The sequence below is a fragment of the Microtus pennsylvanicus genome, chromosome X (assembly GCF_037038515.1).
Source record: "Microtus pennsylvanicus isolate mMicPen1 chromosome X, mMicPen1.hap1, whole genome shotgun sequence".
Taxonomy (NCBI): Eukaryota; Metazoa; Chordata; class Mammalia; order Rodentia; family Cricetidae; genus Microtus; species Microtus pennsylvanicus.
Genome location: NC_134601.1, coordinates 70,327,185 through 70,353,979, shown reverse-complemented (window position 1 = coordinate 70,353,979; position 26,795 = coordinate 70,327,185). Strand labels below are relative to the sequence as shown.

Sequence of the window (26,795 nt, the reverse complement as noted above, 5' to 3'; positions counted from 1 at the left end):
GGCACCAAAAAAATACAGAGAAACCCTGTCTCAAAAATCCAAAAAAAAAAAAAATTGAAATTTCAATAGCTTTTTATGTTGACATTATAAATTGCATGTTTTAGATAATTTATGAAATTCTAGTGCCAAAACTGTGTAACAAATGCTGATTATATCTTAGAGAGTAAATATGATCTCAATCTTCAACTGAATGATAATTAAATATTTTGCTTTAAGTAACAAATTATATAAGAAAACCTATTGACTAACTCTAATAGATGAAACCAAGCATAGAGACACAATCCTGTATATCCAGTACTTGGTACATACAGGCAGCCATGCTCATAATCAACCTAGGCTACACAGTGAGTTTTATACTACATAATGCATTGTCTCTAAAAATCAGTAATTATAAAACATGAACAAACAAAGATAAAGTTGACATGAAATAAAACTTGAAGTAGCTTTATCTCCTGAAATTAATATTAAATAATAAATAATTAAGTACTTAGGATTATTTAATAAACACTACTGTAGCAATGGACTTCCCACACAAAAATACTTTATATTTTATAAGAATTAAAACAACCTAATAGGGCTGATAGTGTGTAGAGGTAATACTTTTTGATGCTTTCAAGGGATATGATTCTCATATTGACTTTATTATTATTTACTGTATTCTTGATCCATTCACTTAACTTGGGTAGATTTATGCATTGAGAGTTAACATATTCTTCCTACTTTTGGAATTTGTTCTTAATATTGCACTCAAATATATGAGGAAATTCTAGTGATTATTTATATTAATATTAACTAAATAGTATTTGGATTTATAGGAATACTATTCTTTCTACTTTTTTAGAGATTTGATTTGAATATTTACTATAAAATCTTCTTAATTTAATTATATTATTGATGATTAACTTAATTCCATAAGGGATACATATAATTTAATGCATACCTGTACTAAGAAAATGCAATAAGTAGAAAATTATATAATCTTACTGTTATTAGAAAGTACATGGTACTCAATTTCATCTAATATCATCTGTTAATCTCTCATAGTCAAAGTTATCATCTTATGTTAGTAAACTGATACTATAAATATGTTTGGAATTCAAGGTTTTCTCCAAGTTCATGAATGTTATTCTTAATTTAGACATTATCTATCACCTATTTCATTGTTTTGATGCATATAATTGCATGAATCTTATGCATAGACTACAAATAAGTAAGTTTGCAGTCCTAAAATGATTGATACTCGCATGTATTAAAGTTACCTCAAAAATTGGCATATAATTGTTTATAATCAAATGTACTTAATGACAGGGACTCACTCAACAAACTTAAAAAGTAATATTTTTCACAACATTCCTGGTGTCAAATATACTTTGACTTTGCACAGTATGGTCATTAATATAAAACCAGTAATCAGAACTTAAAAAGAGTAAAATTTACATACACTAGGAGTAATATGGGGAAAAATAGAATGTCCCATAAGAACAGCAAGGGTAAACAACTTGAAGAAATATTTACTCAAGCCTCTCGAATGCACATTTTAGTCATTATATGAGGCATATGTAAAGATAGACATTTCATATCTAATATAGTAAGTGGAGACTGAGAACTCACCTAGAAAAATACTAAGGCATTTTTCTCAAAGCATGATTGTGTAACAGTCTGATTAAATACAACCCAGGGAGCAAGTTAAATTAAATTCTGAGGCTGGTAGTTCTTTCTTCTAGGATTGAAAACGTCTATCTCTTGATACCTTTCTAGTTGTGGTGTTAGATTACATTAAACTAATTTGATATCAAGTAACTATATTTCTTCAGCAACAAAAAAAAATTTTTTTCAGCAAAATATACCCCTGAATATTGAAAAAGAGCAGAAAGAACAGCATTTTTTTCCTCTATGTCTACATAGTAAAGTTAGAATGATGACAAATTAAGAAACATGATTAAGTTTTTGGTGAATAGTAAATGTTTTAATAATAATAAACATTGTGGAAGAAGTGTTTTTCATTTTAAAAATCTTTAATAAAATATTTTCTGAAAGTAAAGAGGAAAATAACTTTTTGCTTATAGACAACGATAAACTTTAAAATAAAACAAATGTATTAATTTCTCTTTAATGTGGTGGAGGTGGGTCTTGTATCTATCTGTTGCTTTCATTTGTTAATTAATAAAGAAAACTGCTTGGCCTGATAGGTCAGAAAATTAGATAGGCGGAGTAAACAGAACAGGATGCTGGGAAGAAGGCAATAAAGTCAGACGCCATGCCTCTCTTCTCTAAGATGGACACAGGTTAAGATCCTTCCTGGTAAGGTACCACCTTGTGGTGCTACACAGATTATTAGAAATGGGTTAAGGAAGATGTGAGAATTAGCCAGTAAGAGGCTAGAGCTAATGGGCCAAGCAGTGCTTAAAAGAATACAGTTTCCATGTAATTATTTTGGGTAAAGCTAGCCGGTGGCCGGGAGCTGGGTGGCGGGAAGCAGCCCACCACTCCTTCTACATTAATGGAAGACTTATTATTGGTTTGTTCTAATTTTCAACCACTAATATCAATAGATTTGCATAAGCAACATAAACTCAATTTAGCTTATTGGAAATTCGGGTTTTTTTGTGACACTGCAGTTTAAGATAAATATAAATCAGGAATGGAAACAAGACAATAGTTCACTCATTCATCCTTAGAGTTTACTCATATAATTCTTATTTGAGAATTTTTCTATCCTAATATGTAATTTCATTAGTATACAACCATCTAAAAATTTATTATCTCATTAATTTTGTTGAATTATTGCTTTTCAATGCTTAGGGTTGTCTTCCTTCTTTATTCATTTCTTAATCTTACTGTTTTCACTTTTAATTCTGCCTATCATAATTCTTACAGTAATTTTTATATGATATCACAGTAGTAACTCTCTTAGTTACATTTTTATTGCTGTGATAAGACTTCAAGATGAAAGCACCTGACAGAAGAAGTAGTTTATTGAATTATTACAGTTTCAGAGTGTAAATCCATAAATTTTACATTCAGGAGATGGAGCAGTAGCTGAGAGCTTGCATCTCATGCACAAGTACAAACACAGGGGAGAGAGAGAGAGAGAGAGAGAGAGAGAGAGAGAGAGAGAGAGAGAGAGAGAGAGAGAACAGAAATCTTTTGGTACCTCATATGCAAACTCCTCTGACACACCTCCTCCATCAGGATCATATCTTCTAATCTTTCCCAAAGAGTTTCACCAATGGGAGGGATCAAGAATTCAACGGTATGTGCTGATATGTGCCAGTATGTTCTGATGGGAGCCATTCCCTGTCAATCCATAGAGTAGTAACATTCTCAGTCTTGTCTCTGTGACTTTCAGTTCAGAGACTGTAGGGGACATAGGTTAAATATTAAGTTATGTGTAAGTGACAAGGGATGAGAATATTGTATAGTATTTGCAATAAAGGCATTTCTATTCTTTAAATACATTTCCAGAGAGGCAATTTTCTTTTTCTTGAAATGTTAACTTTGTGATCTCAAAGAAATTTGAAATGCTTTACTGAATTTATACATTGGAATTTTTAAACCTAAATAAGAGTTATTAAATGTTCAACTATATTATTTCTTTAGATCAATAGATGTCAAAAAAATATCAGAAAAATTAGCTGAATGTAGGTCAGAAGTAAACTTTAAAAGCATGTTTTCAACAGGTGCTCCAGCACCTATAGATATATTACACTATTAAATTAGCAACTTATTATCTACATTTAGGATATTAAATCTTACCTGTGGTTTAATTAGCTGGATTAGGTGCAATAACCATTGCCTGCCAGTAGATGTCACAGGCCCCCTACAAAACTAACTCAGCTGGGCTCAGTCAGTGATGCAGTTAGAGTCACATGACTAGTATGAATCTAATTTTGTGTGAAATGCTGAAAATATGCTTAGAATAAAAAATAGTTATAAGTAGAAATCACAAACTTTGTTTTCTTGGTTTTCCCTGATCGGTCAGCAGCCGCAGGAACACAGGGATAACAAGATAACAACAGGCACCCATAAAAGTCCATATCCTGTTGGAACTTCTGTGCAGTATCCGTGTGGAGAAACATAGACAATGGAAGTAGTGTGTGGTGACTAGAAGCCGCTCTGAGGCAAATAATGAGATAATATGAAGAACTGTGGCCAATGTGCAGCAAGTAAAGCTGCCTCTTCATAAGAATTCTATATCCAAATGAACTGCTGGCTCCATGCACAGGCCGTGGTCAGCTGAGGGAAGACCTAGCCAGGGACACTCCGAACTGGTGGTGGGCAGTAGAGGCAGGCGTTCTAAAACCAAACGTTCAGGTGCCAAATGTTGACGTAAGTCAAAAAACAATCCGACACAAGTTCAGAATTATGAATAAAAGAATTATTTATGTAATGGGAAAACTTACAGATTACACTGTCCTAGACAATAGTCCTCTGAGCAATGAAGAACAGAGTTTAGCAGCCGGAAGTGTGAGTCAGAAGCAAGAGAGAAGGCACATGGGTAATACTGCTTTTTACAGTATAAGAGACCAAGCCCAAGTGCGCTGGTATCTTAAAGGCTATTGGGTGAAGAAGAATGTTCTCCCACAACAAACACATACAAACACATGCTCATACACATGACTATATAAGAAGCCACAAAGAAGAAAATAAACCAACTGAATCTAATAAAAATAGCAACACTCAACACACAAAACTCAATTTACTCTATATTGCACATATTTGCTACTATTTTTCATTGTAAACACATATCTCATAAGAAGACATATGAAAGAGGAACATTTAATTTTTACTTATGGATTGTGGGCCCAGTCCATCACTGAATGAGTGGTATGGTTGCAAGAGTGGATTTCCACTGTGCTGGCAGGTTATGAATCTCCTTGCTTTTAACTTGACAAATCATGAAGCAGACTAAATGGACTGCCAGTACTTTATTAGATTTTTCTCCTTTTCTCTTTTTGTTACATCCTGGATCATAAATAACAGATGATACTGCCTACCTTAGGGTAGATCTTCCTTCTTTGTTAATTTTCTATAGAAATACAAACAAAGACAACCACAAAAATGTGCCTCACAAATGGCCAAGGAATTTAATAAACTAATTAAAATTAATGACAAAATTTGAAAACACAGTATGTTAGTTGATAAAAACTTAGAAAATGCCAATCATTTTTCATGATATTTCTGGAGGAAATTTAAACTGTAGTTCAGATATAAATACTGAAATAACTTTACTATTCCTAGGACTTTATGTTTCTAAAATTGTAATTAATAATTTTCAATTTTTACTATAGTAAGGGAACGGGTTAAGTTGCTATTTTAATCTTATTTTAACTGTCATATCTTGACTGCCTTTGCAGGGAAAATAAGTGATTTATAAATATTATTTCTAGTAACATTAGTAGTATTTGGTTTCCTGGAAACAAAGCAGAATAGTATTTCTCTGTAAATTCAAAAGGTATTAAAATTAATTTGAATATTTTTAAATACCTAAAATCTTAATATTCTAATCTCGTGCTTGATTTTATATATATATATGTGTGTGTGTGTGTGTGTGTGTGTGTGTGTGTGTGTGTGTGTGTGTGTTATCACCTGAATTTCCTTCAGTTTTGTAGCAATTACAGTCACTTATGAAAAAAAAGTCTCTTATTTACAGGAAATTAAATTTTAAGTTCCCTTTTCTTCTAAAAATAAAGATACTGAGCAGCTTGGCATCTTTACAGTATTTCAGTTTAAGCCTTCCAAGAGATCTGCTCACGTTTCAAAATATTTGCAAAATATTTTATCTAATATATTTACATCCTGATAGCACAGTAAATTGGAATCCTTCTACATTTTTTCCTTTATACTTTATATGTTCTGATAGCAAATGTATTTTAGAAAATCTTGCTTTAATATTTTGAAACTCAAACTTAAATATATGTATACAACCATTGATTTAGTTTTGTTTTCTTAAGTCAAGCATATGATATTTGCACACAATACCACCTCATTTTAAGGCTGCTAATGAATGATTCACAGAATTTTGGGAGAATGAGGACAGTTATAAAAAGAAATAACAACAGTGTACAACACGGCACCACTCTGTCGATTAACAGTACTTTACATAAAAACTTTTGCTCAGCTGAGCAGCTGACTATGCTAATTTTTTATAGTTGCAATAAAACTTGCTCATTTTTTCCTAAGTCTACATGCCAGGAATAACATGAGAAATTGTCAGTTTTTAGAGTCAGTGAAAATGAGATCACATAGTATTGTTATGCTTTGCATACATGTATGTTCATTTCTTGTTTATTTTTCAAAAGACTTGTATGTAATTCTTTGTAGGAACTACATATATATGAAATTATGATGGATAACTATTTTTCCAATGCATGAGTATTGTTTCACATACGAAACAAACAAACAAAAAAAAAAAAAAAAAACAAGGAGTGTCTACCTTACCAGAACTTAGAAGAATGGTTTCATAACAAAGTACATAATCAATAAATAGATTCAAAGGTTCCAATTTGTAGATTCTGTGTTTGCAGATGTAATTGTATATTGAAGTTTCTTTTTAATTTCAAAACCACAGCTGTTGACATTTAATGGTTATTAATGAAATTAAGTAAAGAATCTCCAAATTGGAGATTTCTGTGAAAGTTTTAGTTGACCTCTATCGGCAATGCATCATTCTGTCCTTCAGATATAATCAAAATTGAAGTAAGATAACCACACTATTAGGATTTCATTCGTACAGTTTCCTTGTCATGACTAGAAGATACAAACAGCAGTTACCTGTTCCTTGACTCTTGCAATCTTTTTGCCTGTTCTTTTTTTTTTTCTGAGCCCTCTTTGTATAGGTTGCATTGTAGATTTGTCACTTGGAGTTGGGTAATTTATAACCCTTCATTCTTTACATTATAATAAGCTGTCCATCTCTGGAATAGTCTCTCTCTGTTGCAACAAGAAGCTTATTGGATGAGTGGTGAGAACTACTCCTATCTTTTGATAGGATAGTCATTTAGAATACAGTTAGAATTGAATTCAGTTTAGGAAAATGTCAGTATTAGATTTTTCTCTATGTCCATCCATAGGTAATAGATGAGGTTTTTAGAACCAGTCATGAATTCTTTCCTACTAATAAGTCTTGAGTCCAATTAGGTATCTATTGTTTCCTCAGTATAAAATTACCACAAATTTACACTTGGGTATATCTTGTCATAGCAGTCATTGTTGTTGAATTTGTTGATCATTAATTTGAAAGGGAGTAGAATAAATTGGTGAGAGGAATGTTGAAATCTCCCACTATTAGAATGTGGGATTTGATGTATGCTTTGAGTTCTATTAATGTTTTCTTTACATATGTGGGTGCTTTTATATTAGGGACATAGATATTCAGGATTGAGACTTCCTCCTGATAAATTGTTCCTGTTATGAGTATGTGTCCATCTCCTTTTCTTCTGATTGATTTTAGTTTGAAATCAATTTTGTTAGATATTAGTATAGCCATACTTGCTTGTTTCTTTAGTCATTTGATTGGAAAACCTTTTCCCAACCCTTTACTCTGAGGTAGTGTCTGTCTTTGAGTTTGAAGTGTGTTTCTTGTAAACAACAGAATGTTGGATCCTATTTTTGTATCCATTCTCTTAGCCTGTGCCTTTTTATAGGTGAATTGAATCCATTGATATTAAGTGATATCAATGACCAGTGGTTGTTAACTCCAGTTAATTTTTTTCTGGTGGTAGTGTTTGTGTGTTTCCCTTCTTTGAGTTGTACTGGTGGAGGGTTTTCAGATGCTTGTGTTATTATGGGTGTTGATGGCTTCCTTGGTTTGTGATTTTTCTTCTGGTATTTTCTGTAAGGCTGGGTTTGTGGCTACATATTGTTTAAATCTGTTTTTGTCCTGGAATGTGCCATGACTTCTTAGGCAGGATGGCAGAAGAAAATTTGACAGAGTAGTTTTTCTATCTCTCCAAGTATGTACGTTCTATGGACCCAAGTCAGATAATGAAATTTGAGAGCAAATGCATTTTACCTTCTGAGTAATTTCTGTGTTAAATAAATCAGGGTTTCATAGAATTTTAACTTAGTTTCTATAACACATTCGATCAAACAAACTACATTTTATGTTTCTTTTAGGAAATTGGGTCATATAGATCATTTGAAACACTTTATTATCATTTATAGACTTTTGTTTTAGCAAGTGATTTAAGATTTGATTAAAGAACCATTAACAGTGTTCTGAGACTGTATCCAAATTTTATTGCAGTTATTGTAATAAACAAGATCAAGACTCTTATTTAAGACAGTAAAGTCTTAACGCTACTTGATTTCATTTTTCTATAGTCTCTATTTTGAACAAATTTTTGATGGTATTAATATGTTCATTAACAATTTTTATTAAATGGTATATCTAAAGCTTATAAAAGATTGGTATATAAACACAGATATGTATAAATAACTATACATGAGGTTAAATGTTTCTGAGTCAATGAAGTTTATTTATACTAATACTTTTTTATTGAGTACATATTTATCTAGTATTAGTGAAGAGTTATAAAAATAAGAATTGCATTGCTTAATAATTGTGAATAAGGGTAGTAGAATATGAGTAAAATAGGATTTCAACTGGACTTATATTTAATTGATTCTTAGGATTTCTAATCTCTTTAATACTGAAGATAGCCCTCTGCTTTTACAAATGCTTAAAATGCCAAATTTGATTTATCAACATTTCAACATTGGCCTCAAATTTAACTGCATTTCATTTGCAAATGGTAAAAGGATGTTATAAATTTTTGTTTATTTTTAAAAATTTTGATAAAATGAAAAGTGAAGAAATAGTTTCACAAATCAGGGACACAAAAAAATAGTCCAGGATTTCTTGTTTTACAAAAGCAGGCATTGCCGAGAAATGGAGTAACTTGTGGCAATCCTTTAAATCCTGTAGCAGGAAACATAACATGTTGGTTTAATTGCTAATGCAATTGCATTAACAGGTCAATCTATGACAATTGTGCTATCAATAACTTTTGAGATATAGTTGTGGAATATAAAAAGTAACAGCAGATGCTAGTGTCAGAGAAATGGAGGTCCGGTAATTGTTTGCAGTATCAAATACTCATGTATAATGACTTTTGAAGGTTGAGGTTTATAAGAGCAGCTCATGTATTTCAAACAAATCTCTGTTTTGCCATTGTTTATCCATTGACTGGTGTAGAAGCACTGCAGCCAAAATTGTACTCAAGGGAACTCATGTCTACCAGTTGGTTAACCTTGTGAAATTTCACTAAAAAGCACCCGGTTCTTTTTAAATACATAATTCATGAAACTTTCTGATTGTTTGCCATTGATCAGCACTTGAATAAATTTAGTTGCTATCATATTAACATAAGCACTACATTTTAGTGAGTTTTTTCTTTTTTTTTTAATCTTTCTGTTTTGAAGTTGTCTATTAAATCCTTTAGGTATTTCTAGTTTGAAAAACAGAAAGTCTGTTTAGCATATTGAAGAATCAAACTACATTGTAGCATGAGATTAGGAAGCACATCTTTGTAACTGTTTGCATATTCTACTTAAATTCTGATATGAGGTTGGCAGTATGAATTTGTTCTCAGACTTTGTGTCTTTTGTGTTGCCAGATAAGTCTATTTCTGAATTTTTCAACTCTACACACAATTATTCTCAGGTCTTAGAAAGTTCATGAGGTTATATAATTGCCCTGTGTGCTAGGGGACAAAATATGTAATTTATATCATTCAGGCCTGAGAGGGTAATGTATAGATGATACCAACTCTTCTCAAAAGAGTAAAGTGATTTTGTGTACATACAGACTTGTGATTACTGTCTAGCAGGAGAGCAAGTTTTCCACATCCTGTATTAAAAAGAGAAATAAGGAAGCCATTTTAGAATGCTAATTAACACATAAATTATATTTTATTGCTTTTCTTTTTCAGTATAATTTGCATATCTCATCTAAGGAGCCATCTTAACATGGCAGAGAAAGGTTTACACCTTATGAAATACTTTAATATGCTGTTTGAACTATACAATTTTGCTGTAATGTTAGAATTTCATGGATAATTTCTAAATAAATAAATTTATGTATAAACAAAAACCTTCCATGTCTGTGTTAAGAATTCCACAAGTGAAACGGTTCCTACTGTTTTGAATCACTTTCACTCATAAGAAATGAATAGACATGAGAGTGCCATAATATTGCATGCCAAATAACTGTTCTCTCTAGAGACTCATTTGCGGCCACTCAGCCTCTTTGCTGGCAATTCTTTGGAGCTATATCTATATGAAAAGTGGAGGTAGTAGAATATTAGTTGCAAAATTACCACAAAGAATGACAATGGTCATGTAGAACAGATAGAAAGCATACATCATGACGACAGTCATCAGAGAAAGTAACTTTAATTTCAGGAGTTTTAGTATTTGTGAAAAAAATATGATAATATATAAGAGATTTAACCTCTAAATATGTTTGAAGTGCTGTTTTGGACCAGTACATAAATTTTTACACTTCTGACTTAGTTACTTTATTACCTTCTATAAATAATTAAACATACATTTACTTAATCACACTGCTTCATTACTTTTTGTCCCAAATCTTCCAGTTTTGATTAAAATTTAAATTACAGGTGAATATTTTATTCATAAAACTTCATTTTTCACAAGTCAACACTTTTGCTACTGAAATACATTCAGCATGATATCCTATATGTGTTAAATATCTGTAAAATATGACAATAATATTTCAGTAAGTTTTTGTGTTTCAAATCTATTTAGATTTTAAAGGAAGTAAGCAAATGAAAATTATCACTCAAAACTTTATTTCTAATGGAAAAGAAAATTGAATTGTAATATATTTCATGTGTTGATATAGAGGTATAATTTACATTTAATTGTTCATCTTTAACTTGGGACATGGAGAAAAAAACTACGTAGAAATCTACATTTTCTTTCTTCTTAGAGGACCATAGATATTTCTTGTCTGTGGTGAAAGAATGGGCATGAATCTTGAAATGGTTTTTGTATTGCCAGAAATATCCTATGTTGGCAGTGTTTGTATATTGAAGCTTCAAGTGCTCTCTTTTATTTACTCATTACAAACACATTGTGATCCTTGTGTTACTAAAAGAACAATGCAATTCTATGTTGTCCACATCAAGCAGATTTGCCAAGTGCAGACATGTATTTCATACTTTTTTTAAAAAGTCTCTGGAAACTGCTTTCTATTTTAATCATTTTTATGTTGGAATTCTTTAATTTTTTTATTCTGTTATAGTTGTTTATTCAAAAGTTGACTTATTTGTTTTGAGTGTTTCATGTTAATAATCCCGTGTGTAGAGCTGTTTAAAAACTTTTGTTGTCTGTATTTGTTTGGCAGTGAATCCAATTGAGAAATATAAATGATGTTATTTTTAGCTTGGCAGAAACTGAGAGAGAAATAATTGTCAAAGGATTGTTGCTATGTCTTCTTTCGTATGTTTTCTTCCAAAATTACACTAGTAAGTGCTGACGATATGGTTGTATCAGTTTTAGAGCAAGCTGTGTGTCAGCTATCTTCCATTGCATGTTTTATCTTGATCTTCTACAATTATATCAATCTTGGGAATAAAGTTGCCATAAATTGAACAATTTAACCTCTGTAAAACTATGGATGCTGATAATGGCATTTTACTTTCCTTTGTCATGGTTTTATTTCTTTCAATTCCAGTTCTGTTACATCTTCTACCTAAAAGTAAAGCTATGCATCATTTGAGTAAAATAAAAGTTTGCACCTTGAAAATGGGGCAATAAATGTAGTTTTGCTGAAGAGAGAAAAGAAGGAAAGCTAGTACTTTGCTCTGAATTAAACCATTATTTAGTGAAAAAAATATTTACATGCTGGCAACCTGTGATAATTTTGATAATCATTAAACCTTTGTGTGTGTGTGTGTGTGTGTGTGTGTGTGTGTGTGTGTGTGTGTGTGTGTGTATCATATGCTCTGTGGTGTTTAGGGAGAAAAGGCTATTTTTCTGTGATTTACCTGACAATTATCTCTAAGTTTCTGATAGCCAAGTAGAATAAATAGGACTGAACTCAAAATAGTATTGTAAACTTTCTTCAACAAATTTAGATTTGGAAACTTTCCTTGTTGATCAGACTAATTCTTTTTAATTTAACAAAATGTATAGCTATGATTCTTCTCTCTTTTTTTAGACTTTTAATTTTTTAAAAATTACTTTTACTTGGCAAGGTTGAAGATACAGCTCAGGTGTTAGAGTGCCCATCTAACAGAGGTTTTTTTTTTTTTTTTTTTTTTTGATTACCCAGGGCAATGAAATCTAGAGTGGTAGTACATACTTGCCATCTCAGTGCCTGGGAGATGAAGGCAAAATGAATCAGAATTTCAAGGTCATACTTATTTACATACTTAGTTCAAGGCCATTAAATCCCATCTGAAAGTAGTACCTTTACTTTTGGGGACTTTTAATAGATCAAATTTTAGAAATACTCAAAAGTCAATATCCTATAATAAGATATACGTGAAAAGCTTAACTTCAGTCAGTCTGTTTGTAGCACCTGCACTTCCCTTCACAGCTGAATTATCAGCCTTGTAATACTGAATGTTCTTTCCTAAGATCATACCAAGTTTCTATATTGTATCAGGGTTATTTTAAATATTTTTCTCATGACACTTGTACATTTTGACTTACATTTACTCATAGGCATTTTGTCTTTTATATTATTTCTATTGCAAATATTCTCACACTCTTAGAATTGTGATGACTGCAAAAGTAATATATATATATATATATATATATATATATATATATATATATATCCCAAAATATAAACTGTTACATTTAAAATAATTCAAAATATTTATTTTGATTATATTTGACGATTTTTCTTTTACTAATTTTATGATATCCAATGCACAATGAGACATTCCTCAAATATCTGCTGATTAATATATTGTAATAGCATTTCCTGATAAAGAAAAATATAAAGAACCTTAAAATGTTCTCAAAATTGAAGCACTAAATTGATTCTGTGGTTGATAAGATATCACTTATTCTTTATAAGTTGTTTTCTGAGATTTCACTGTATGACACCATTTGATTTTAATGGGATCTAAGGCCTAAATATCCATGAGCAGCTTGAGAACTTAATTTGTCTGGGTAGTATGAATGTCATAATTGCTCTATTTTGTAGTTTTATTTATACATTGTATTAATTTCTTATTTTGTGTGCATGCATATAAGTGTGAAATGATAATATTAAGTATCTCCAAACTTTAAAGCAGTTTTGAAAGGTTAGTACTGGCATATTTTTATTAGAAGTAGACAACTTTTCCTATATTTTAACAGAATAACAGTAGAAGTAGAATACTGTCAAATTTAAAAAAATTATAGAAATAAATAAAAATTAGAAAAGAAAAAAAAATAGTAGAGAAGATGCCCATTTTTGTTACAGTCCTGTTTAACAAAAGTATAGGCAATGTCAGACATCAAAGTTAAGATTGAATAGTTTAGAAACTTGCAGCTTATGTGAATATTTCCAAGTTTAGGTACTTGTCATATGAATGACACTGTGTGTCTTTGGATTTTGTAGAATGACTTAGACACATAATTATAAGAGTACTGAAAAATTATACAGGATATGACTTGTTGTATTTGAAAATATAAATTAAAAGTTGAAGTTTATTCTAGCATTTTTTCCTCAAATTGTTATTCAACGTAAATGGGCAGCAATGTTTCATTCTAATGATGTTTTGTTTTAGAGATTGGAGGGAATATTTGTAAAAATATTAAAAATTTCCATTATTATATGGAACAACTGATGTCTTAGCTTTATGTAGGGAGATATAGATAGAATTAAATACTAATGTCAAAAAATAAAATGAAACTATAATTTAGTTTCTTATATCTAGGAATTTATGTGTCTAACTAATTTATTATTTCACCTTGAAAACTGAAAACTTGCATTCTATTAACAATATATACTGTCATTGAAATAATGCACATTTTCGGTTATGTGGACTTTATACTAAAATCAGAGTGAAATTATTTAAAAGTAATGAAGTATTGGATATTATTTTAATAAGACTTCAAGTAGATGTGTTCCAATATCTGTCTTTGAAAATATAATTCAGTCAAACTGTGCATCTCTTGAAAATACATACATTAGTATCACTTAAAATAAAAGTACTGTGCATTATCTAAACCCAAATATTAGAAATTAAAATTAAAATTATGCAAGAACAATAGAATTAAAGCTTGAGTCCATTTGCAAAATAGATTGTTGTGAGAAGTACTTTTATTTCAAATCAGCACACAATAATTTGGTGTGAGGAAAAAATAAAATAACATTGAGAAATATTTAAGCCTATAATTTTCATAATTTTTCAGGTTTGTGAAGGTTTTTTCTTCCATGCATGAATATGGTACAATCTATTCTACAGTTTTTGAGTACAGACTGACGTTTCATTATTATTTTACAATGCATTATTCTGTGTCCCATTGTAACCTGCACAACACAATTGGCTTTTTTTAATTAATTTATTTATTTATTAAAGATTTCTGTCTCTTTCAGCCACCGCCTCCCATTTCTCTCCCCTTCCCCCAATCAAGTTCCCTTCCCTCCTCAGCCCGAAGAGGAATCAGGGTTCCCAGGCTTTTTCAGACCCAGGCCAGCTGGCCTTGGTGAGTTCCCTATAGAACATCCCCATTGTCTCAGTGTGTGGGTGCACCCCTCGCGGTCCTGAGTTCCTTGCTCCTGCTTCGTCTCCTTCTGCTCCTGATTTGGACCTTGAGATTTCTGTCCGGTGCTCCAATTTGGGTCTCTGTCTCTGTCTCCTTTCATCGCCTATTTTTCTTTGGGTTCTCCTTATTTAGATTCTCTATTATCACTAATTATAGGCTCAATGCCCTTTGTTTATGGCTAGAAACCAAATATGAGTGAGTACATCCCTTGCTCCTCTTTTTGGGTCTGGCTTACCTCACTCAGGATAGTGTTTCCTATTTCCATCCATTTGCATGCAAAATTCAAGAAGCCCTTGTTTTTTACTGCTGAGTAGTACTCTAATATGTATATATTCCATACTTTCTTCATCCATTCTTCCATTGAAGGGCATCTAGGTTGTTTCCAGGTTCTGGCTATTACAAACAATGTTGCTATGAACATCGTAGAGCACATACTTTTGTTGTATGATAAGGACTCTCTTGGGTATATTCCCAAGAGTGGTATTGCTGGGTCCAGGGGTAAGTTGATCCCCAATTTCCTGAGAAAATGCCACACTGCTTTCCAAAGTGGTTGTAAAGTTTGCATTCCCACCAGCAATGGCTGAGTGTACGCCTTTCTCCACAACCTCTCCAGCAAAGGCTATCATTGGTGTTTTTTTTTTTTTTATTTTAGCCATTCTGAGAGGTGTAAGATGGTATCATAAAGTTGTCTTGATTTGCATTTCCCTGATCGCTAAGGAAGTTGAGCATGACCTTAAGTGTCTTTTGTCCATTTGAACTTCTTCTGTTGAGAATTATCTGTTCAGCTCAGTGCCCCATTTTATAATTGGGTTGATTGGCCATTTACGGTTTAGTTTCTTGAGATCTTTATATATTTTGGAGATCAGACCTTTGTCAGTTGCAGGGTTGGTGAAGATCTTCTCCCAGTCAGTAGGTTGCCTTTGTGTCTTAGCGACAGTGTCCTTTGCTTTACAGAAGCTTCTCAGTCTTAGGAGGTCCCATTTATTCAATGAGTTCCTTAATGTCTGTGCTGCTGGGGTTATATGTGGGAAGTGGTCTCCTGTGCCCATGTGTTGGAGAGTACTTCCCACTTTCTCTTCTATCCGGTTCAGTGTGTTCGGACTGATATTGAGGTCTTAAATCCATCTGGACTTGAGGTTTGTGCATGGTGATAGATATGGATCTATTTTCATTCTTCTACAGGTTGACATCCAGTTTTGCCAGTGCAATTTGTTGAAGATGCTTTCTTTTTTCCATTGTATACTTTTAGCTCCTTTATCGAAAATGAGGTGTTCATAGGTTTGTGGGTTAATGTCAGGGTCTTCTATTCGATTCCATTGGTTGACTATCTGTTTTTATGCCAATACCAAGCTGTTTTCAATACTGTAGCTCTGTAGTAGAGTTTGAAGTCAGGGATGGTAATGCCTCCAGATGATCCTTTATTCTATAGGATTGTTTTGGCTATCCTGGGTTTTTTTGTTTTTCCATATAAATTTGATTATTGTCTTCTCCAGATCGGTGAAGAATTTTGATGGGATTTTGATGGGGATTGCATTGAATCTATAGATTGCTTTTGGTAGAATTGCCATTTTTACTATGTTGATCCTCCAAAACCAGGAGCAAGGGAGATCCTTCCATTTTCTGGTGTCCTCTTCAATTTCTTTCTTCAAAGACTTAAAGTTCTTGTCAAATAGATCTTTCACATTCTTGGTTAGGGTTACCCCAAGATATTTTATGCTATTTGTAGCTACCATGAAAGGTGATGCTCCTCTAATTTCCCTCTCTGTTTCCTTATCCTTAGTGTATAGGAAGGTCAGTGATATTTTGGAGTTGATCTTTTATTCTGCCACATTTCTAAAGGTGTTTATCAGCTGTAGGAGTTCTTTGGTAGAGTTTTAGGGGTCGCTTATGTATACTATCATATCATCTGCAAATAACGAGAGCTTATCTACTTCTTTTCCGATACGAATCCCCTTGATCAACTTATGTTGTCTTATTGCTATTGCTAGAACTTCAAGCACTATATTGAAGAGGTATGTACAGAGAGGACAGCCTTTTCTTGTCCTTGATATAGTGTAATTGCTTTGAGTTTCTCTCCATTTAATTTGATGTTAGCTTTCATCTTGCTGAATATTAATTTTCTTATATTTAGGTATGACCCTTGTATCCCTAATCTCTCCAAGAATTTTATCATAAAGGGGTGTTGAATTTTGTCAAATGTTTTTTCAGCATCTAATGAAATGATCATATGTTTTTTTTTTCTTTCAGTTTATTTATATTGTGGATTACATTGATAGATTTGCGTATGTTGAACCAGGCCTGCATCTCTGGGATGAAGCCTACTTGATCATGATGGATAATTTTTCTAATGTGTTCATGGATTCGGTTTGCCAGTATTTTATTGAGAAGTTTTGCTTCGATATTCATGAGTGAGATAGGCTTGTAATTCTCTTTCTTGGTTGGGCCTTTGTATGGTTTTGGTATCAGGGTAACTGAGCTTCATAAAAGGAATTTGGCAATGACTCTTCTGTTTCTGTATTGTGAAATACATTAAGGAGTATAGGTATTACCTCTTCTTGGAAGTTCTGGTAGAATTCTGCATTAAAACCATCTGGCCCTGGGCTTTTTTTGGAAGTGAGATTTTTGATAACAGTTTATAGTTCTTCGCGACTAACAGGTCTATTTAGATCATTTGCCGGGTCTTGGTTTAGCTTTGGTATATGGTACTTACCTAAAAAAATGTCCATTTCTTTTGCATTTTCTAGTTTTGTGGCATACAGGCTTTTGTAGTAAGATCTAATGAGTCTCTGAATTTCCTCTGTGTCTGTGGTTATGTCCCCCTTTTCATTTCTGATCTTATTTATTTGTGTGTTCTCTCTCTGTCATTTAATTAGTTTGGGTAGGGGTTTGTCAATCTTGTTGATTTTATCCAAGAACCAACTTTTTGTTTCATTGATTCTTTGGACTGTTTTCTGTGTTTCTATTTTGTTGATTTCCGCCATCAGTTTGATTATTTCCAGTCTTCTACTCCTCCTGGGCGCATCTGCTTCTTTTTTTTCTAAAGCTTTCAGGTGTGCTGTTAAGTCTCTGATGTATGCTTTCTCTGTTTTCTTTAGGTCACTTAGTGCTATGAACTTTCCTCTTAGCAATGCTTTCATAGTGTCCCATAGGTTTGAGTATGTTGTCCCTTTATTTTCATTTAAGTCAAGGAAGACTTTAATTTCTTTCTTGATTTCTTCCTTGACCCAGGTGTGGTTCAGTAGTTGACTGTTCAGTTTCCATGAGTTTGTCGGCTTTCTGGAGGTAGGATATTTGTTGAATTCTAACTTTAATCCGTGGTGATCTGATAAGACGCAGGTGGACACTGATATTTTTTTGTATCTGTGGAGGTTTCCTTTGTTTCCGAGTATGTTGTCAAAGTTCGAGAAGGTTCCATGAGCTGCAAAGAAGAAGGTATATTCGTTCCTATTTGGGTGGAATGTTCTATAGATGGCTGTTAAGTCCATTTGCTTCATTACCTCCAGTAGTTCTCTTACTTCCCTATTAGATTTCTGTCTGATTGACCTGTCCATTGCTGAGAGAGGTGTATTGAAGGCTCCTACTACAAGTGGGTGTGGTTTGATGTCTGCCTTGAGTTTTAGTAATATTTCTTTTACATAAGTGGATGCTTTTATATTAGGGGTGTAGATAGTCAGGATTGAGACGTCGTCCTGACGAATTGTTCCTGTTATGAATATAAAGTGTCCATCTTGATGTCTTCTGATTGATTTTAGTTTGAAGTCAGTTTTGTTAGAAATTAATATGGCCACACCTGTTTTTTTTCCTTAGGACCATTTGCTTGAAAGACCTTTTCCCAACCCTTTACTCTGAGTAGATGCCTGTCTTTGTGGTTGAGATGTGTTTCTTGCAAACAGCAGAATGTTGGATCCTATTTTCGTATCCAATCTCTTAACCTGTGCCTTTTTATAGGTGAATTGAGACCATTAATAATACGTGATATTAATGACCAGTGGTTGTTTACTCTGGATATTCTTATTGTTTTTGTAAGTAGAATTTGTGTGTCTCCGTTCTTTGAGTTGTGCTAGTGAAGGGTCGCTAGATGCCTCAGTTATTGTAGGCAGTGTTGGCAATGTTGGATTCCTTGAGTTGCGATTTTCCTTCTATTACGTTCTGTAGGGCTGGATTCGTGGCTACGTATTGTTTAAATTTGTTCTTATCCTGGAATGTCTTGTTTTATCCATTTATAGTGAACGAAAGCTTGGCTGGGTATATTAGTCTGGGCTTGCATCCATGGTCTCTAATCTTCTGCAGTACTTCTATCCAGGACCTTCTGGCTTTCATTGTTTCCATAGAGAAGTCAGGAGTAAGTCTGATCAGTTTACCTTTATAAGTTACTTGACCTTTTTCTTTTGCATATCTTAATATTTTTTCTTTAACCTGTATATTTCGTGTTTTGATTATTATATGGTGAGGGGATGTTTTTCTTTGATCCAGTCTGTTTGGTGTTCTATATGCTTCTTGAATATTCAAAGGAATATCTTTCTTTATGTTGGGAAAGTTTTCTTCCACAATTTTGTTAAAAATATTTTCTGGGCCTTTGAGCTGTGACTCTTCTCCTTCTTCTATTCCTATTATTCTTCGGTTTGGTCTTTTTATTGTGTCCGATAATTCCTGAATGTTTTGTGATGAGAATTTGTTGGCTTTGCAGTTTTCTTTGATCAGTGTGTTTATTTTCTCTATGGTGTCCTCAGAATCTGAGATTCTTTCCTCTATTTCTTGTATTCTATTGATTATGCTAGTTTCTTTAGGTTCTGCACGTTGACCTAGATTTTCCATATCCAGCTGGTCTTCAGTTTGTGTTTTCTTCCTTGCTTCCAGTTCAGTTTTCAATTCTTGAACTGTTTCCATTACCTGTTTGATCATTCTTTCTTGGTTTCCCAGGGTATTATGTACGTATTTACTCATTTCTTCAAATTTTTGGTTATACTTCTCATCCATTTCTGTAAGGGCATTTTTCACATGTTGTTTAAGGGACTCTATTGCTTTCATAAAGTCAATTTTTTCCACTTCTTCTGTGTTAGGGTGTTGAAGACCTTCTGTTGTAAGATCATTGAGTTCTGGTGTTTTCATGCTGTTTTTCAGATTATTGGGTGAATTCTTGCCTTGGTGCCTGCCCATCTCCTCCTATCGATGCTATCTAAGGGGTCTTTTTAAAACTGGTTCAGGTTTCCTTGCTGGCCAGGGGATCCTCTTACAAAATGCCCTCGCTCTGTTTCCTGGTTCCTGCTGGGGGCCAAGATCCCTCTCAGGAATAGGGCCCGGCTCCTCCTTTGCCAACCAAAAGCCTACCTCTTTGATTTAATTGTAGTGGGGCAATCTGCTATCGGTGTTGCGTGCAGTCCCTGCAGCCTGAGTCCTCTGCTGCTGCTCTGGTCCCAGCTTGTCCCAGCCGGTTCCCGCCGGCTGCCTGCGGAGGGCATCCTCTGGCCGCCTCTGCTGTCCTGGTTCCGGCCGCCTCCGTCGTCCGGGTTACCCACAATTGGCTTTTTATAACTAAATATCAGAGTAAATACATTTAGAAATATCATTGTAGTAATGCATTTGGTAATATAAGTTCTAATATTTGGACCTGCTAAGAGCCAAACTTGCAGTGGGTTGTACAATTCATTTTGGTTTTAAATTATTCATAAGAAGCAGAAAAATAAAACTTAAAAAAAGTGTGTTCAAATAAAAACAATTTTGCTCACAGTTACATATTACTTAAATATCATTCATATTTATAAGTAAATTTTATTATTATAGTTTTATGGTACTGTTAATTATTTTTATATTCCAGTTATTGAAAGAGACACATCATATGTCAGGTATTAGACAAAATTCATCTATTTTTCTCTGCAATTAATATTTTCTTAAAATAATTTAAATAGCTACTATTATATTTGTATTTGTCTCTAAATAAACATTTAGTATCTTTAAAGGAGTATTGATTATACACTTTACTTGAAAATATTTGTATAAATTAGAGAAAATTTCAGATCAAATGAGGAATTGCTCAACTACGCTAAAGAATTCAGTGGGACTACATGAATTATAATCATTTAAAGATAATTATAAATATAAGAAGAGCAGGTTAAGATTTTTCAGTACAAGTACTAATAAAGAGTATGTTAAAATTATTTCACTTATTCTGTCATATTTACCAATCATAGCTTTAAATCACAATTCCTATGTTTCTAATAGGGAGCTCATTATTGAAAAAAAAATTTGCACTCTTAATTTGTTCATCTGTTTTTTAATTGTTTTTATTGTGGCATTTAAATACTAATTATAATTGATTGTTAAAACTTATTATTTTAAATACACGAATTACTCATTGTCCCAGTATAAATTAATTATCTATGAAAAGACAGGTTTAATTTCTTCATATTTAGATATATGAGAATAATATATGTAGCAGATTATATTTTTGTAAACACTAAAAATTAACATTGAAAAAAACATTCATGTATGAAAACTGCAATGAGATATTTGTTTCAAATTATTTTGAGTTCCAATGTATTTAAGAAAGATTAATGGGTGCAGAGGGAAAAATTGTATTCCTCTTTGAACTACAATAGCTTTATTTTTATCTTTCATTCCTCTATGGAGGTATTAATTATCTTAATTTTTATGAAAAGTTAAGGAACTCTGTCATAAAATTAAATACACAAATATTTGAAAACATTTCTTGAATGATATATAACTCCAGGAGGCATTTATATATTTCATATTTTGCAATAATATTTTTTGTTCTTATTATTTTCAATGAAAAACATGTTAGTAGTAAGAGGTTTTTTTAAACAGTGAAAGTAAATATAATTTTAAATCTGGTGATTTTTAGTGTTAGTATAAATTATTTTATGCATTAAACTGATGAAGAAAATTAGTTCCCAAGTACATTTTATGAAAACTATATTCAGTTTAAATGTAAAGACTCAACATCTCTAGTAACCCTTTGGAATCCTTCCATGTAGTACTCTAATTTATAAATCAAAGTGAAAGGAGACATGCTGAAACTTAAGGCCTAAAAAACCAACTCAATGATTCTATAAATATAATTTAGCAGTTGCACAGTCCATGAAATGCTCATTAACAAACTGAAGAAATATGTGTTCAGTATGTAGGATCACTTTTGCATATTAATGAGAAATGTGTAATATCATTTATGGTTCTGGCTATTCTACATGCAGGGAACATTTAGATTAGAACTCTGTTATATAAATGTCAAATGGATTTATGGTCATGCATACTTCTGTTTTAAAACAGTAGTCTCTAACAGCCACAAATGTTGCATTTATATGCAGGTAGTTGGCACCGACTTTATTTCTTGAGCCACATATTACGTTTGCTATAGGTTTTGTAGACTACAGCACAGATCTACCACCAACAGTTTTATGAAGCCATATGCCCTTCAGAAATATTGCAAGTTTGGTTTTCTTTCCATAATAATGTACATTATCCTAAGGTTTAATAGAAATCTTTCATTTAAAAGAGGCAAATTAGTAAGTCAGAACAAAAATATCGATCTAACATGTAACTTAGGAAGACTTTAGAGGATGACCCAGCCTCCTACACCGGGTTGTGGCTGCGGTGGGATGGCGGTGGTGGTGGCTCCGGTGGGATGGTGGTGGCGGCGGTGGCGACATGGACACCAGCTCCGAGAGTCAGTGACTAGGGCATGGACGCGCAAATGGACCAGGGGACCGCGCAGTGGCTGCGCTGGGACCAGAATCTCTTGACTTTGGAGTCAGTGAAACAGCTCATCGCTGAGGGTAATAAAGAGCTACAGAAATGCATTGGCTCCCGGATGGAGTTTGGGACAGCTGGCCTTCGGGCTCCTATGGGAGCAGGGATTTCTCAAATGAATGACTTGACCATCATCCAGACCACACAGGGATTTTGCAGGAGTCTGAACAAGGAGAGCAAAGTGAAGTTTGTGCACACCTCTGTCCATGGCGTGGGTCACGAGTTCGTGCAACTGGTATTCAAGGCCTTTGAAGTCGCTCCTCCTGAAGCTGTCCCCCAGCAGAAAGATACAGATCCTGACTTTCCAACTGTCAAATACCCAAATCCTGAGGAGGGTAAAGGTGTCTTGATTTTATCTTTCGCCTTGGCTGACAAAATCAAGGCCAAAATTATCTTAGCCAATGACACAGATGCAGACAGACTTGCTGTGGCAGAAAAGCAAGACAGTGGAGAGTGTACTCCGGCAATGAGTTGGGGGCCCTGCTGGGATGGTGGCTCTTCAGGTCTTGGAGAGAAAAGAACCCAGATCGAAGCACCCTTAAAGACACATACATGTTGTCCAGCACTGTCTCTTCCAAGATCTTGCGGGCCATTGCCTTGAAGGAGGACTTTCATTTCGAGGAAACATTAACTGCCTTCAAGTGGGTGGGAAACAGAGCCAAACAGCTAATAGACCAGGGGAAGACGATCCTGTTTGCTGCATTCTAAGAAGCTATCAGATATATGTGCTGTCCCTTTGTTCTGGACAAGGATGGTGTTAGTGCAGGTGTCCTAAGTGCAAGCTTTCTAGAGACCAAGAATTTGTCTTTGTCTCAGTAGCTCAAGGCCGTCTACATAGAGTATGGCTATCACATTGCCAAAGCTTCATATTTTATTTGTCACGATCAAGGCACCATTTAAAAATTATTCGGAAACCCGAGAAACTATGATGGGAAGAATAATTATCCCAAAACTTGTGGCAAGTTTGAAATCTCTGCTATCAGGGACCTAACAACCGGCTATGATGACACTCAGCCTGATAAAAAAGCTGTTCTTCCTACCAGTAAGAGCAGCAAAATGGTCACCTTTACCTTTGCCAATGGATGTGTGGCGACCATGTGTACCAGCGGGACAGAGGCCAAAATCAAGTACTATGCCGAGCTGTGTGCTCGCCCTGGCAACAGTGATCGGGAGCTGCTGAAAAAGCAACTAGATGAGCTAGTCAGTGCCATTGAAGAGCATTTCTTCCAGCCACAAAAGTATAACCTGCAGCCAAGTGCAGAATAAATTATTCTAGCATTGGACACGATTGCATTTACCTCCAATTAAGCGATTAAGCTGAATTTTTCTTTTTGTTTTTGTTCTTGTTTTTTTGTTTTTGTTTTTGTTGTTGTTGTTGTTTGAGATAGGGTTTCTCTGTGTTGACAGCCCTGGCTGCCCTGGAACTCACTTTGTGTAGTGAGTCAGGCTAACCTTGAAAACAGAGATCCTACTTCCCATAACCAGGCAAAAAATTGGGATCTTAGGGGTGGGGTGGGAGGGGGGTAAGGGGAGATGGGGAGAGAGAAAAGTGAGAAGGTGAGGATGGGGGAACTTGGGGAAACGGGATGATTGGGATACAGGAAGGTTGGATAGGGGAGCAGGGAAGCACATATCTTAATTAAGGGAGCCATCTTAGGGTTGGCAAGAGACATGGACCTAGAGGGGCTCCCAGGTGCCCAGGGTGATATCCCCAGTCAGTTCCTGGGGCAGCTGAGGATAGGGAACCTGAAATGACCCTATGCTATAGCCATACTGATGAATATCACCATAGAACCTTCATCTGGCAATGGATGGAGACAGAGACAGAGACCCACACTGGAGCACCAGACTGAGTTCCCAGTGTCCCAATGAGGAGCAGAAGGAGGGAGAACATGAGCAAAGAAGTCAAGATCACAGGGGGTGCACCCATCCACGAAGACAGGGGGGCTGATCTATTGGGAGCTCACCAAGACCAGCTGGACTGTGACTGAAAAAGCATGGGATAAAACCGGACTCTCTGAATATGTCGGACAATGAGGGCTGCTGAGAAGCCAAGGACAATGGCACTGGGTTTTGATTCTACTTCATGTTCTGGCTTTGTGGCAGCCTAGCCAGTTTGGAGGCTCACTTTCCTAGACCAGGATGGAGGGGGGAGGACTTTGGACTTTCCACTTGGCAGGGAACCCTGACTGCTCTTCAGACTGGAGAGGGAGGGGGAGAAGAGTGGGGGGAGGGGGAGAGGAGTGGGAGGAGGGGAGGGAAATGGGAGGCTGGGAGGAAGAGGCATTTTTTTTCAATTAAAAAAAAAAGAAAAAAAACCAAGAAAACAGAGATCCTCCTGCTTCTGCCTCCAGAGAGCTGGAATTAGAGGTGTGTACCACCTTGCCAGGCTGAACTTGATTTTCAAAGCAATATTCATGAGGGCCAAGCCATCTGGATAATTAAAAGTATTTACATCTTTCAACGGCACTGCCTTCCTTGGGGTTTTATACTTTTGACCCAAAAACTGAATAAAGAACACATGACCAAACCAATTAAACTAATATCTTTATGAAAATGTTAAGTCTGGGCATTATCTAAATTTTTTAAATAAAGATTTTTTTTTCAAAATTCAGAAAAAAGGAAGTCTTTAAGTGTTTGAACAAATACTGCTTTACTAGCATGGGATCTCTTTTTTGATAAGGAAAATGAAGAATGTCTAGACATTTCATTTCTCATTCACATCAAAGTATTCTTAAATATTTATGATCATGCCTCATAAAATAAGATGGAGAACAACTGAGGTACACTGATAATGGTAACTTATGGTTTACAAAGGCAACATTTGCTAACTTTTCTAAGATTTGGGGGAAATGAAGAGATAAAATCAGTTTATATGAACAAGTAGAATAAGTATCATTCTATTTTGATTAAGTAATTCAACATGCTTTTTTATCACTTTACACTTTACATTTCTGTTCATAAGCCTATTAGTTTTATTTTGACATTATAGGGAAATAATCCTGTATTTTATAATCATAAATGAAAGCTGACCCAAATGTAACTGGAAGCTATTGTTTTACTGTTCAAACTGCATTGTCTATTACACAGTAACAATCATGAATGTGACTGCTGATGAAAGAAAACAGATTTACAGATTTGTGCACAGCATAAAGTGTTTAAGCTAGACAGAATTAGCATTATTAGTTTCTCCATTAGCACTTAAGGAGTATTATCTATCTATCTATCTATCTATCTATCTATCTATCTATCTATCTATCTAGTATGGATTATGGAATATATTTTTTGAGACAAATTTTCTCTGTAGTTTGATGCCTGTACTGGAACTAGCTCTTGTATGACAGGCTGTCCTCGAACTCACAGAGATCCACATGTCTCTGCCTCCCGATTGCTGTGATTAAAGGCATGTGCCATCTCCACCTGGCTTGATTATGGCATATCTTAAACACAAATATAATTAAAAATATTTTGGGGAACTAGTCATATTCATCTGTTAGATTACTTGTCATTTATTCTCAAAAATTATGAATAAAATTCTTATTTTGATTCAAATATGTATATGGCACTGGCCAATAAAGAAATATCTATGATACTTTTTATACATTTAAAATACTTGTTAATATTTATTTTCAAGCATTTTATTTGCAAAGTTGTCCCTAATACTCTCATTAATATCTTTGTAAACATATTGTGTCATCAGAAGTGCACCTTGCACATCAGTGTACTTAACTTAATTAAGTATGCATGTGCAATGCCACATAGTGCTTCTCACATCTCCCTACACCTTTAGGAAAAGCTAGATAATTTAGACACAGTAAAATAACTATAAACAAGCAAATCTGATTTCATTGCAAAATTATGATGAGCTATACTTTCCATTCGTATATATACATATATATATATATATATATATGTCTGAAAACATTAAGAACTAAAAAAATATTAATTCTAGAATGAAGCTATGAATTAGTAGGAATTCTCATTCTTCTTCATATAAATAAATTTATAACTTTTAATTATAATGCACAGATAAGTGACACATGCCTTAATGATCTGTAATGAAAGTCCCTATCTAAATAATCAAATGAGACGCCGGGCGGTGGTGGCGCATGCCTGTAATCCCAGAACTCGGGAGGCAGAGGCAGGCAGATCTCTGTGAGTTCGAGACCAGCCTAGTCTACAAAGGGAGTTCCAGGACAGGCTCCAAAGCTACAGAGAAACCCTGTCTCGAAAAATAATAATAATAATAATAATAATAATAATAATAATAATAATAAAATGAGAATCTCAAG

The 26,795-nt window shown here is 34.0% G+C and overlaps 1 protein-coding gene and 1 pseudogene across 2 annotated transcripts in view; both read left to right on the top strand.

Annotated features, from left to right (window-relative positions):
* Positions 1-26,795, top strand: part of Pcdh11x (protocadherin 11 X-linked) — a 607,940-nt gene that overhangs the window by 186,691 nt on the left and 394,454 nt on the right. The gene's annotated exons all lie outside the window — the stretch shown is intronic.
* LOC142841581 (phosphopentomutase pseudogene) lies at positions 22,448-23,958 on the top strand (annotated as a pseudogene).